We start from the raw sequence: 12,415 nt of genomic DNA, 5'->3' as shown, positions 1-12,415 counted from the left end.
GCATCCTACTTCTTGGACGTCCTACAGTGTTGTATATTTAGTCACTCTGCGTTGGAACATCCAATTATTTCCCGTTCTCTACAGCTTACAGCCCAATAACTCATAATGAGATGCATCAGCTCTTTTTCCTCTACCCCCATGAAAATATTTGTAGCCGTTCTCCTCCTCCCTTAAATTTTCACGGCAGGAGAGGTATTAGGATCGAGGAAAAAAAGGAATAAATTTGTGATTCCAAGGTCCCGGTGACAGCGATGATAGGCCTTTAGGGCTGCTATTGAGTTTAATGGCTAATGTTTCCTGAAGGAAGCCTAACTGAAGAGGTCAAACTAGGCCGTTTGTGGCCGGCATCCTTCCAATTCACCCAGCACCATCTAATACATTTGAGGGTGTTGGCTGATCACAGGATCCGAATCTAAGAAGCAGTGAGTTCAAGAGTTTCCGAGTCTACATTTATAATCAATCAAATGGTCTGCCCACAGTAAGCACCCCAATACCACGATTGATTTACTGAGTGCTTACTCTGAGCACAGCACTATACTAAGTGCTTGGGAGAGTACAACAGGGCAAGGAAATTCATTCAATCACATTTTTTGAGCGCATATTTTGAACGATTGATTCATTCAATCACATTTTTTGAGCGCATATTTTGAACGATTGATTCATTCAATCACATTTTTTGAGCGCTTACTGTGTCCAAAGCACTGCACTAAGTGCTTGGGACAGCACAATATAACGACAGACATATTCCTGCCCACAGTGATCCTGACTCTTTCACAATCGAAGGAGAGACAGTCCCCTAACCTCTGGATGCATGTCCCAGATGAACAAAGGGATGTTCTCCTTCTCTGTCTCTCCCACTCCCTCCAAACTGACTTCCCTTCTCACTGAAGGAGATATGAATTTTTCCCTCCATTAGTCTCTCAGCTCACGTCCCCGAGATGAACGTTACTGAGCACTAAATAGTAACCTCAAGGGGCTTCAGTTTCCTCTCTGAGAGTCTACTCCAGTGCTCTGCACACAAGTCACCTGGGTTTCTCCTCCAAAACTTAGTGGAAAGCTCGGCATTCAGTAGCTTCTTCATCTCCCCCAAGTTTCCAGTACAGAATTAGGTCAATCAACTAATCAGATTTACTGAGCACTTACTGTGTGCCGAGCACTGTACTAAGCACTTGAGAGAGTGTGGTACAACAGAGGTGGTTGACACGGTCTTTACTCAAAACGAGCTTACAGTCTAGAGGGGGAGACAGACATAAATATAAACTACTGAAATGTGAGGGTAAGAGAGAGGTGAATAAAGGGTGCAAAACCTAGTGCGAGGGTGACACAGAAGGGAGAGGAGAAGAGAAAATGAGAGGCTAGTCAGGGAAGGCCTGCAAATTGTACTTTCCAAGCACTTAGTACAGTTCTCTACACACAGTAAGTGCTCAATAAATAGGAAGGAAGGAAGGAAGGAAGGAAGGAAGGAAGGAAGGAAGGAAGGAAGGAAGGAAGGAAGGAAGGAAGGAAGGAAGGAAGGAAGGAAGGAAGGAAGGAAGGAAGGAAGGAAGGAAGGAAGGAAGGAAGGAAGGAAGGAAGGAAGGATGTGCCTTCAATAAGGCTTTGTTTAGTGGACACGATACATATTGTTGGTAATGAAGGGATGGGATTCCAACCTCCAGCACCTTTAACCATCCCTAAAGTGTGTAGGGTCACATGGTCAATACTTCTGGGATACTTTATGCAGCCCTAAAGGCACTGGCTACATCTTACTAGGCTCCATGGCTATGCAGTGGGAAGAAGGGAAAGGGAAAGAGAAAAAAGGCAAGGGAAAGGAGGCAAATGACAACCAAGCAACAGATGTAAGAGGGAGCCAGAAAGAGGTAAGGAAGATTCCAGCCAAGTAGTGCTATTTATTGAACATTTACGAGTGCAGAGCACTGTACTTAACACTTAGGCAAGTACGGGATAATTCCACAGGAAGATTTGAAGGAAACAGAAAGGGCAAAAAGAAAAATGTAAATGCTAGATTCCCCCACTGAAGAGTGGGTGGATTTCCTAAATACTCAGTGAGGCTTCCCTTGCTTGTCTTTATACCGCGGGACAAATCGCAGGGATCTCAAGAGTTTCAGTTCATTCCTTCTTATATGATGAGCGCTTACCCTGTGCAGAGCACTGTACTAAGCACTTGGGAGAGTACAATTTACCAATAAACAGACACATTCCTGCCCACAATGAGCTTACAGTCTGGAAGGAGGGAGACAGACATTAATATAAACACATTACAGATACGTACGCAAGCGCTGTGGGGCTGGGAGGGGGGGAAGAACAAGGGATCAAGTCAGGGTGGAGCAAAGGGAGTGGGAGAAGACAAAAGGGAATCTGGTTGGAATTGTGCAGTATCTTTTCAGAAGCATCACCCATGTGAAACTGCTCATGATCATAATAATAACTCTGTTTTTCATTAATCGCTTACTATAGGCAAGCACGGTACTAAGCACTGAGATAGATACAAGATCATCAGGTCCCACATGGGGCTCACAGACTAAGTAGGAGGGAGAACAGGTATCGAATCCCTATTTTGCAGATGAGGGAACTGAGGCACCGAGAAGTTCAGTGCCTTGATGATGATGGTGGTTATATGCGCTTACTATGTGCCAGACACTGTATTAAGCACTGGAGTGGATACAAGCAAATCAAGTTGGACACAGTCCCCATCTCACACGAGGCTTACAGTCCTAATCCCCATTTTCCAGATGAGTTAACTGAGGCCCAGAGAAGTTCAGTGACTTGTCCAAGGTCACAGAGCAGACGAGTGGTGGAGTCAGGATTAGAACCCAGATCCTCTGACTCTGGCTTTTTACACTAGGCCAAGCGGGCACTCCCAGGGGTGATCTAAATTGCTCAGAGGAGCTGAACAAGTGTCAGATCATCATTTTATCCTCAAATACATTTTAAACCACCTAAAGAACCGCTCTTTTGTTTTAAATAGATTTCAGTATATTAAACTAAAGTAGCAACAAATGGAGAGCTGCTTAAGGCCACCCAAAGGCCATACCTACAGGAGAAAACTGTAAATATTACAAATCTCCAAAGAAACCATAAAGGGCAGAATCAGCATTGAAATTCAAATGTATTTTATCAAAGGTTAATGTGAGACTCTTTCAAAGATCCTGAGTGACTACTTCTTGTAGGCAAATATATACCCCAACTAATGATGAATGTATGTTATTTTGATTCCTTTATTTTTTTAAAAGAAAATCAGAGAATACAACATATTTACATTAATGTCTGTCACCCCTTCTATTCCTTCAATCCTGTTTATTTATTGAGCACTTGCTGTGTTCAGAGCACTGTCCTAAGCGCTTAGCAAGTTCAATTCAGCAATAAAGAGAGACAGTCCCTGCCCGCAACAGGCTAACGGTCTAGACTGTAGTTCATGAGCGTGCAGGGAATGTGTCTACCCACTCTGTTGAACTGTACCCGCTCAAACATTTAGTACACCGCTCTGTCCGCAGTAAGCACTTCATAAATACCATCAATCGATTGACTGATTAAAGCTTATTGTAAACAAAATGGAGAACCAAAAATTTAGTCACTGAAATCAATTTTGTGCGGGTTCAAATCTGAGCCCTGTAAAATTTGAGATGAAACACCTCTAACAACAACAAATGATACGAGCACAATGAATACTAGCAAGATACACTTCGTATCTGTCATCGTGAATTAAGTTCATAGCGCCGTGTAACAGTACACGTCCCTCCTTCCCATCTTTATCCTTGAAGTAATAAGGTAGAAACTAAGGTCCTTTGAAATACATAGATCGGACTATATGGGACACAAAATTAAATCCTTTGAGCTATTAGTCTGACTCTTCACCTAAATGGAGCCCAATACAATGATTAATCCGGGAAAAGAAAGTCACTAGCTGCTTTTCCTGCATTAGGGAGTTCTCTGTAATATAAGTTTTGTCCTGATTAATCTAGGAGGCTGACTCCTAAGAGATTCAAATTTTTCATTCTATCATTGAAAATCCCACTTGGCTTCCAAATATTTTTCCCACTTGAAAAAGCAAAACTATTAGTTCTCTGGCAAAATGGAAAAAAGGATGGAGCGAGGAGTCTGGAGACCTGGATTCTAGTCCAAGTTCTGTCACATGCCTGTGTACTGTGTGACCTTAGGCAACTGATTTAGCCCTTCCGTTTCATCCATCTCCCTCTTGGACTCTTGCTGCCTTTATTCACCCCTCCCTCATCCTCATAGCATTTACGTATAAATCTGTAATTTATTTGTATTAACGTCAGTCTCCCCCTCTAGACTGTAAGCTCACCAGGTCTACCCACTCTGCTATACTGTATTCTCCCCAGTGCTTGCCCACAGCAAGCACTCAAAAAATACGAACGATTGCTTGATCCGATCATGAGGCCTGTGGTAGACTAAGGATTGCATCTGACCTGATTATCTTTTGCCAAGCACTAAGCTTCAAACTGGGGTAGATAAACATTTTATTTTATTAACATTTTATTAACAATAATGGAATTTAATAATATAAATTTAATTTAATAATTGAACCGATTTAATGCATTGAATTAAATCGAATAATGATAGAATTTATTTGTGCTTAATAGACACCGCAATTATTATTAATTGAACTTTTGTAATTTTCATGATTGCCAATGAGTGCTGATGTAGTTTAACGTTCCGTGGGGGAGAAGAATGAAGCACAACTGATCGATCAGCTGTATTTTTTGAGCACTTACTGCGTGCAGAGCACCGTAATTAGGGCTTGGGAGAGTACAAACGGAAATAGAGCAGACACATTCCCTGCCTACAGTGAGCTTACAGTCTAGTGGGGGAGACAGCTATTATTCCGGAACAGATCTCCTTAGAGTTGCCACGAGCTCTCCAGATTCCAACCTGGGACAGCAGTACCTGTCTGCTGTCATCTGCCTGGGCTAACATGGCTTTTTTCTGGGCTTTTTACAAAGATACCGCACTCCTGGACGACATCTCCACATCAGGAGAAGCAGCGTGGCTCAGTGGAAAGAGCCCGGGCTTGGGAGTCGGGGGTCACGTGTTCGAATCCCGGCTCTGCCACTCGTCAGCTGTGTGACTATGGGCGAGTCACTTCGCTTCTCTGTGCCCCAGTTCCCTCATCTGTAAAATGGGGATTAACTGTGAGCCTCACGTGGGACAACCCGATGACCCTGTATCTTCCCCAGTGCTTAGACTGTGCTCTGCACATAGTAAGGGCTTAACAAACACCAACATTAATATTATCATCAATCCCGCCTCCTCCACTTGTCAGCTGTGTGACTTTGGGTACGTCATTTAACGTCTCTGTGCCCTCAGTTACCTCATCTGTAAAATGGGGATTCATTCATTCAATAGTATTTATTGAGCGCTTACTATGTGCAGAGCACTGTACTAAGGGCTTGGAATGTACAATTCGGTAACAGATAGAGACAATCCCTGCCCATTGACGGGCTACCAGTCTAATGGGGGGGGGGGGGGGGGAGACGGACATAAACAAGACAACTTAATGGCAATAAATAGAATCAAGGGGATTTACACCTCAATAACAAAATAAATAGGGTAATAAAAATGTATACAAATGGGCACAGCGCTGAGGGGAAGGGAGAGGGGGAGGAGCAGAGGGAAAGGGGGGATTAAGACCATGAGCCCCCACGGGACAACTTGATAACCTTGTATCTACCCCAGTGCTTAGAACAGTGCTTGGCACATAGTAAGCAATTAACACATACCATAGTCATTATTACTATTATTATCATCAGGAGCACCACCTTCAAATCAAAGATAACTCTCTCTCTTCTCCGTTTGTCGGAATTTTCTACTTGAAATTCAGCAAGCTACTTGTCGAGAGTGCCCACCCATTAAGCATTCTAGATGTTCCCCTAATGAGTTCCCACAAAGCATTTAATCAAAAATACCAGCCTGATCGGTCATTCTCTCTGGTATTTGTTTCAAGTAAATATGAATAATATAGATGACCACATCTGATGTGGGAGAATTGAAACGATTCCAAGTCAAGTCCCTTCCCTACCTCGTTCTACATTCTGAATGTGAGAGAGCTGTCACTTCTCTTGTCTGACTTAACAGTTGCCCTCCCCTAGAAAGAAATAACTGGGACTTAATGTTGATGGTGCTTGGCTTTGCTATCACAACAAAGTGTGTGCATGTGGGGGGGTGTGTGTGTGTGTGTTTGCGTGTATGTGTCTCAAGCTGGTCAAACAGGAGATTGGAGGGTTTAAGGAAAACCTGTGTAAGAAAACACAGCAACAATAATACTAATAAGAATAATTCCGGTATTTGTTAAAGTACTTACTATGTGCCACGTACTGAACCAAGCGCTGGGGTAGACACGAGACAATCGGGGCCCACCTGGGGTTCACAGCCTAAGTAGGAGAGAGTACAAGTAACGAATCCCCATTTTGCAGATGAGGAAACTGAGGTATAGAGAACGGACATGACGGGAAAGTGGCAGAGCAGAGATTAGAACCCAGATCCTCAGACTCCCAGACCCAGGATCTATCCTCTAGGTCATACTGCTTCACGTCTGAATGCACGACTGAGACATGTTGTTCAAGTCGGAGTATGCGTTTGGGTACTGGGTTCAGAGAAGGTGAGTGAAGTTGATCAAGAGCTCCAGTCCATCGCATCCCCACCTTGAGCAGCGCTGGATGGGGAAGAGTGGGGATTAAGGAGGGTAGGGAGGGAGGCGGAGGAGAGGCTGTGCATCAAGCTGTTCATTAAGCCGATTATTAGCTAAAGACTTCAGAATAGAAGTAATGCCATTACTGCATCACTGCCCAGCTTAGCCTTCCACCTCCCTCTGCGGCACCAAAAGGTCACTTGGAGGAATGGCGCGACATCACGTTTTCTAACGTCCATCCGCAGTTCGAAGACCTCTCCATAGGCCCGACTCTCTCAGAAGTGTCATCTATCGAAAGCGACGATCAGTTGTTTATTACTCACAGCAACGACCGCCACCGCAAAACGCAACGTCTAAGGTAAATAACTGGAAGGAATAACTATCTGGTCGTGAACCGACCATCTCGTTAAAGCACCGCGGCAATTTGGAAGTGTTTTGAACCTTTATTATTCCTCTTGGGTGGGATTTAATTTTGCTTAGACCCTTAATCTCATTAATCATTTTTCTCTTGCCCGGGTCATCTATTCCAAACCGGCAGTATTTCTTCACTCCCCGACAAAAGGAGGCGGGATGACCTCGGTGGCTGCTGCCTCTCATTTACGTAAGGTATCGAACATCCCTCGTCGTCGTAATTAGCACGTTCTCCCCCTCCGCCGGGGAAGCGTTTTCTCCCACCGCTCCCATTCCTCAAAGACGGTCAGAGAATCCAGCATCAATTTATCTTTCTCCTTGCAAATCCTTCGTATGCAGGGCGGCCTCCTAGGAGCCAAGAGAACAGGCCTTTGGAAGCTCGGGTTTCGCTGCGATCCTGAAAAATGTCCATCCCGTGTAGCTCAAGCCGGCTACTCAGAAAGTGTCTCCATTTCCATCAACCTGCCCCCCAGCGACTAATTGAGGTGGACGATGATTTTTTTTTTAAAGAATATCATCTCTCTAATTCCGAATCCTGGCCTCCGTAAGCGCGTCAGGCAAAACTCCAACCGTACCTATCTCATCCGAAAAGCAATACCACAGCATCTTGAATTCCTACAGACAGCTGGCACCTGTTCAGTATTACATTTCCACGGGCTCTGGGAGGCAGGATCCCGAGTTCCCCCTTCTACACTTTTAGAACGAGCACCGCAGGGAAGCAGACAGGAACGAGAGCCCTTGGGGACACAGATGCCTGAACCTCTCCCCTGCCTCTGATATCTCTCCACCCGTTTCCACCTCTCGACAGTCTGATGCTGAATACGTGCATCTTCATGAAGGGAAAACAAGGTTTTCACCTGGAAAATAGCTGAGGCAGTCGGTCTACCCTGAGCGGGATAGTCGGCCTAACTTCCTTTGGGATTGGAGAGCTACAGTCCCCCCCGCCAGATTCCCTCGAGATACCCCGTCCCCCTCTCCCGGAGTGCATCCGAGGGAGAGGAGCCCACCATTCTCTTCTTCCTCAGCATCTCCCCTTCGTGTAACAACCCACTTGCAAGGGGGTGAGAATAAAAGGCAGCGTGAGGGACGAGAAGGTGGACGGTCCAGGCGCTCCAGCTGTTAGGACCCTCATCCCGCAGAGCATCCCGGGTCCTGGGGTTTGGGGGGGAAAGCAGAGGCCATGGACGGGGGGAGAAGTCTCTCGGGGTCACCTTCACGGGGAGAGGGCATCCCACCAAGTGGCAGATTTTGGAGACAGGGCACCCACACACGCACAAAGACTCACACACACACACGTGCAGACGGATGAGCCGCAGCAAGGGCACCACGGGCCGGATCCGCTGCCCTGCTCTTGCCAGCGGCCCGCTGGCGATGCCCTTGGGCGCGCCCGCCCATCGGACCGTCGCCCAGGCCTGCAGACCCGAGCCCGGCCCGGTCTCCTTCCCGTCCCTGCTGGCACAGGGGGCCGGGGCGGCTCGACCCCGGTTCCCTGGGCGCCGTCCCTCTCCATCTCCCGGGCGTGCCCGGCCCCGAGTCCGTCCGGGGGTGACCCCAAGGGTGGGGGGGGGGCTTCCTCCCGGAGCCGGGGGGTCACCCAGGGAGGCCGAAGTCCCTTGGCTTCTTCCCAGCCTTGGGGAGGTCGCCCCCCCCCCATCCCATCCCTGGCCCCCGAGGCACGGGGCTGGGGATCCCCGGGGACCACCTCTGGGGGAGAGAAGCAGTGTGGCTCAGTGGAAAGAGCCCGGGCCGGGGAGTCGGAGGCCATGGGTTCAGATCCCGACTCCGCCCCTTGTCGGCGGTGTGATTCGGGGGCAAGTCACTTCACTTCTCCGAACGCTCGGTGACCTCGTCTGTAAAACGGGCATTAAGACCGTGAGCCCCACCTGGGACAACCTGATCACCCTCTATCCTCCCCAGCGCTTAGAACAGTGCTTTGCCCACAGTAAGCGCTTAACAAATGCCATCGTCATTTATCGTTCTCATTCCTTACCGGGCATCCCCGTCCCCAGCCTGGGGGACCCCCGGCATGGGTCGGAAGCATCAGTGAGGGGGTCCTCGTTCCCACGCCTCCCCCTCCCCCTCGACGGCGGCGGGAGATAATGATTATAATAATAATAACGGTGGTATTCTTTAAGCCCTTACCACGTGCCAGGCACTGGACTAAGCGCTGGGGTGGCTATAAGCAAATCGTTTCGGACCCAGTCCCTGTCCCGCTTGGTGCTCACGGTCTCCACCCCCATTTTACAGATGAGGGAACTGAGGCACAGAGAAATGAAGTGACTTCCCCAAGGCCACAGAGCAGAGAAGCGGAGGGGCCGGGATCGGAAGCCAGCCCTTCCGACTCCCCGGCCCGTGCTCTGCCACTCGGCTTCCCGGCTCCGCCACCTGGCTGCTGGGTGCCCTCGGGCAAGTCGCTTCACTTCTCTGGGCCTCAGTGACCTCATCTGTAAAGTGGGGATCGAGAGCGCGGGCCCCACGGGGAACGGCCTGTGTCCAACCCGATTTGCTGGTATACATCCCAGCGTTTAGTACAGCGCCCGGCACCTAGTAAGCACTTCACAAATACCACTTTTATTGTTATCATCGTTATTATCATCAGCCACTAGAGCGTGTAGCCGGCGGCTGCCCCAGGCAGCCGCCCCCAGTTTCACGCACCGTCCAACCCGCACCCTGCCAGGACCCGGGAGGAGGAGGAGGCGGAGGAGGAAGAGGAAGAGAAGGAGGAAGAGGAGGAAGAGGAGGAGGAGGAACAGGAGGAGGAGGAGGAACAGGAGGAGGAGGAAGACGAGAAGAGGAGGAATAGGAGGAGGAGGAGGAGGAGGAGGAAGAGGAGGAGAAGGACCAAAAGGAGAAGGAGTAAAAGGAGGAGGAGGAGGAGGAGGAGGAGGAGGAGGAGGAGGAAAAGGAGGAGGAGGAGGAAGAGGAGAAGGAAAAGGAGGAGGAGGAGGAAGAGGAAAAGGAGAAGGACCAAAAGGAGAAGGAGTAAAAGGAGGAAGAGGAGGAGGAGGAAGAAGAAGAGGAGGAGGAGGAGGAAGAGGAAAAGGAGGAGGAGGAGAAGGAGGAGGAAGACGAGGCAGAAGACGAGGAGGAGGAGGAAGAGGAAAAGGAGGAGAAGGACCAAAAGGAGAAGGAGGAAAAGGAGGAAGAGGAGGAGGAGGAGGAGGAGGAGGAGGAGGAGGAGGAGGGCAGAAGGGGAGGGGCAGAAAGTTGGTCTCCCCTTGGGTTGGCGGCCGCCCCTTCCTCTCCCCCGCAGACGGCGTGGTGTCCGGGGCGTCCCGGCGCCCCGTGCGGAGCCCTGCTGACCCGGCTGCCCCCCGCCCAAGGAGAAGCGAGGAAGCCACCGCCACCGAACCGCCCTGCAATGCAAAGTAGGCAGAGTAGGGCTGGCTCACCTGGGAGGTCGCTCCGGCTCTGCGCTCCTCTCAGCTCCTCTCAGCTCCTCTGCGCCCTCCCGTGCTCCCCTGCACCCTACTGCGCTCTCCCGCGCTCCTCTGAGGTCCTCCGCTCTCCCCCGAGCTTCCCTGAGCTCCTAGGCGCTCCTGTGCGCTCCTCCGAGCTCTGTGCTCTCCTGGGAGCTCTCCTCTGCGCTCTCCTGCTCTCCTCTGAGCTCCCCCGAGCTCCTCTGAACTCCCCTGAGCTCCTCTGCTCTCCTCCGAGCTCTCCCGAGCTCCCGTGCGCTCTCCTGAGCTGCCGTGCGCTCCTCTGAGTTCTCCCGCGCTCTCTTGCTCTGCTGGTCCTGAGCTCCCGTGCGCTCCTCTGAGCTCCTCTGAGCTCCCCTGAGCTCCCCTGAGCTCCTCTGAGCTCTCCTGAGCTCTCCTGCGCTCTCCTGCGCTCTCCTGCTCTCCTGTGAGCTCTGCTGAGCTCCTCTGCGCTCCCCGGCACTTTACTGGGCTCCCCTGCGCTCTCCCGCGCCCCACTACCCTCCTCTGCCCTCCCCCGAGCTCCGCTACGACCCCCTGCCCTCTACTAGGCTCCTCCGGGCTCCCCCCGCGCTGTGGCGGGCTCCGGTGCGCTCCCGGGCGCCGTCCTCCTTCACCGTTGCCCCGGGGAGGAAGGGGTGGCCCGCTCCGGCCTCCGCCCGCCCGGGAGGCGTTGTGGCATCGCGCAGCCCGGGAGGGCAGCGCCTCGGGGGGCCGGGGGGCCGGGGGGCCGGGGGGGGCCGGGGCAGGGCGGCCAGCCGCACGGCTAGCACATCGTCCGCTCCGGGGAGGGGCCGGCCCAAGCCCCAGCCGCCCTGACACTTGGCTGTCCTCCTCCTCCTCCTCCTCCTCCTCCTCCTCCTGGCGGTGCGGGTCCGGGTCCGGGTGCGGGGGCTGGTCCTTCTCCTCCCGGAGCGGCAGCCTGGAGGCTCCTCACTGGGCTGGCATCGTTTACGTAACCATCTCCCTCCTCCCCACGCCGCTCCTCCCCGCCCCTCCCCTCCCCTCCCCTCTCTCCCTCCGTCCCTCCAAACCTCCTTCCCTCCCCTCCCTTCCTCCCTCCATCCCTCCTTCCCTCCATCCGTCCCCTCCATCTCTCCCCGGGCGGGGCCGGGCGCAGCGGCCGCTCTCTTCCCACCCGGGCCCCGGACCCCTTCCCCACCCCCAAGCCCCCCGACCGCGCCCGCGGCGGCAGAGGAGCCGGGCCACCCGCACAAGACCCCAGATACTTGCCCATGCCCGCCTCCCTGGACCTCCTCGGACCTCCCCGGACCCTCCCCGGACCTCTCCGGACTCTCCCCGGATCTCCCCGGACCCTCCCGGACCTTCCCGGACACTCCCCGGACCTGCTCGGACCTTCCCCATGTTGGTATTTGTTAATAATGTTGGTATTTGTTAAGCGCTTACTATGTGCCGAGCACTGTTCTAAGCGCTGGGGTAGACGTAGGGGAATCGGGTTGTCCCACGTGGGGCTCACGGTCTTAATCCCCATTTTACAGATGAGGGAACTGAGGCCCAGAGAAGTGAAGTGACCTGCCCACAGTCACACAGCCGACAAGTGGCCGAGCTGGGATTCGAACTCATGAGCCCTGACTCCAAAGTCCGTGCCCTTTCCACTGAGCCACGCTGCGCTTACTGCGTGCCGGGCACTGTACTAAGCCCTGGGGTAGATACAGGCTAATCAGGTTGCCCCACGGGAGGCTCACGGTCTTAATCCCCATTTTACAGATGAGGGAACCGAGGCACCGAGAAGTGAAGCGACTTGCCCACGGTCACCCAGCTGACGGGTGGCTGAGCCGGGATTAGAACCCATGACCTCCGACTCCTAAGGCCCGGGCTCTTTCCGCTGAGCCACGCTGCTTCCTGGACCTCTCCGGACCCTCCTCCGACCTTCCCGGATCCTGATCCCGGCTGAGGGTCGCAGATCTGCGGGTGG

General features: G+C 51.9%; 1 protein-coding gene across 1 annotated transcript in view; it reads right to left on the bottom strand.

Annotated features, from left to right (window-relative positions):
* Positions 1–10,666, bottom strand: part of GALNT13 (polypeptide N-acetylgalactosaminyltransferase 13) — a 301,009-nt gene extending 290,343 nt beyond the window's left edge. Inside the window, exon 1 of the mRNA XM_001511774.4 lies at positions 10,453–10,666. The gene's annotated coding sequence lies outside the window, so the exon portion shown is untranslated. The remainder of the gene's footprint in view (positions 1–10,452) is intronic.
* Positions 10,667–12,415: the final 1,749 nt, after the last annotated feature.

This window comes from Ornithorhynchus anatinus, chromosome 9, assembly GCF_004115215.2.
Source record: "Ornithorhynchus anatinus isolate Pmale09 chromosome 9, mOrnAna1.pri.v4, whole genome shotgun sequence".
NCBI classification, from domain to species: Eukaryota; Metazoa; Chordata; class Mammalia; order Monotremata; family Ornithorhynchidae; genus Ornithorhynchus; species Ornithorhynchus anatinus.
The sequence above is the reverse complement of the archived record's forward strand: the minus strand, read 5'-3'. Positions and strand labels throughout refer to the sequence as shown.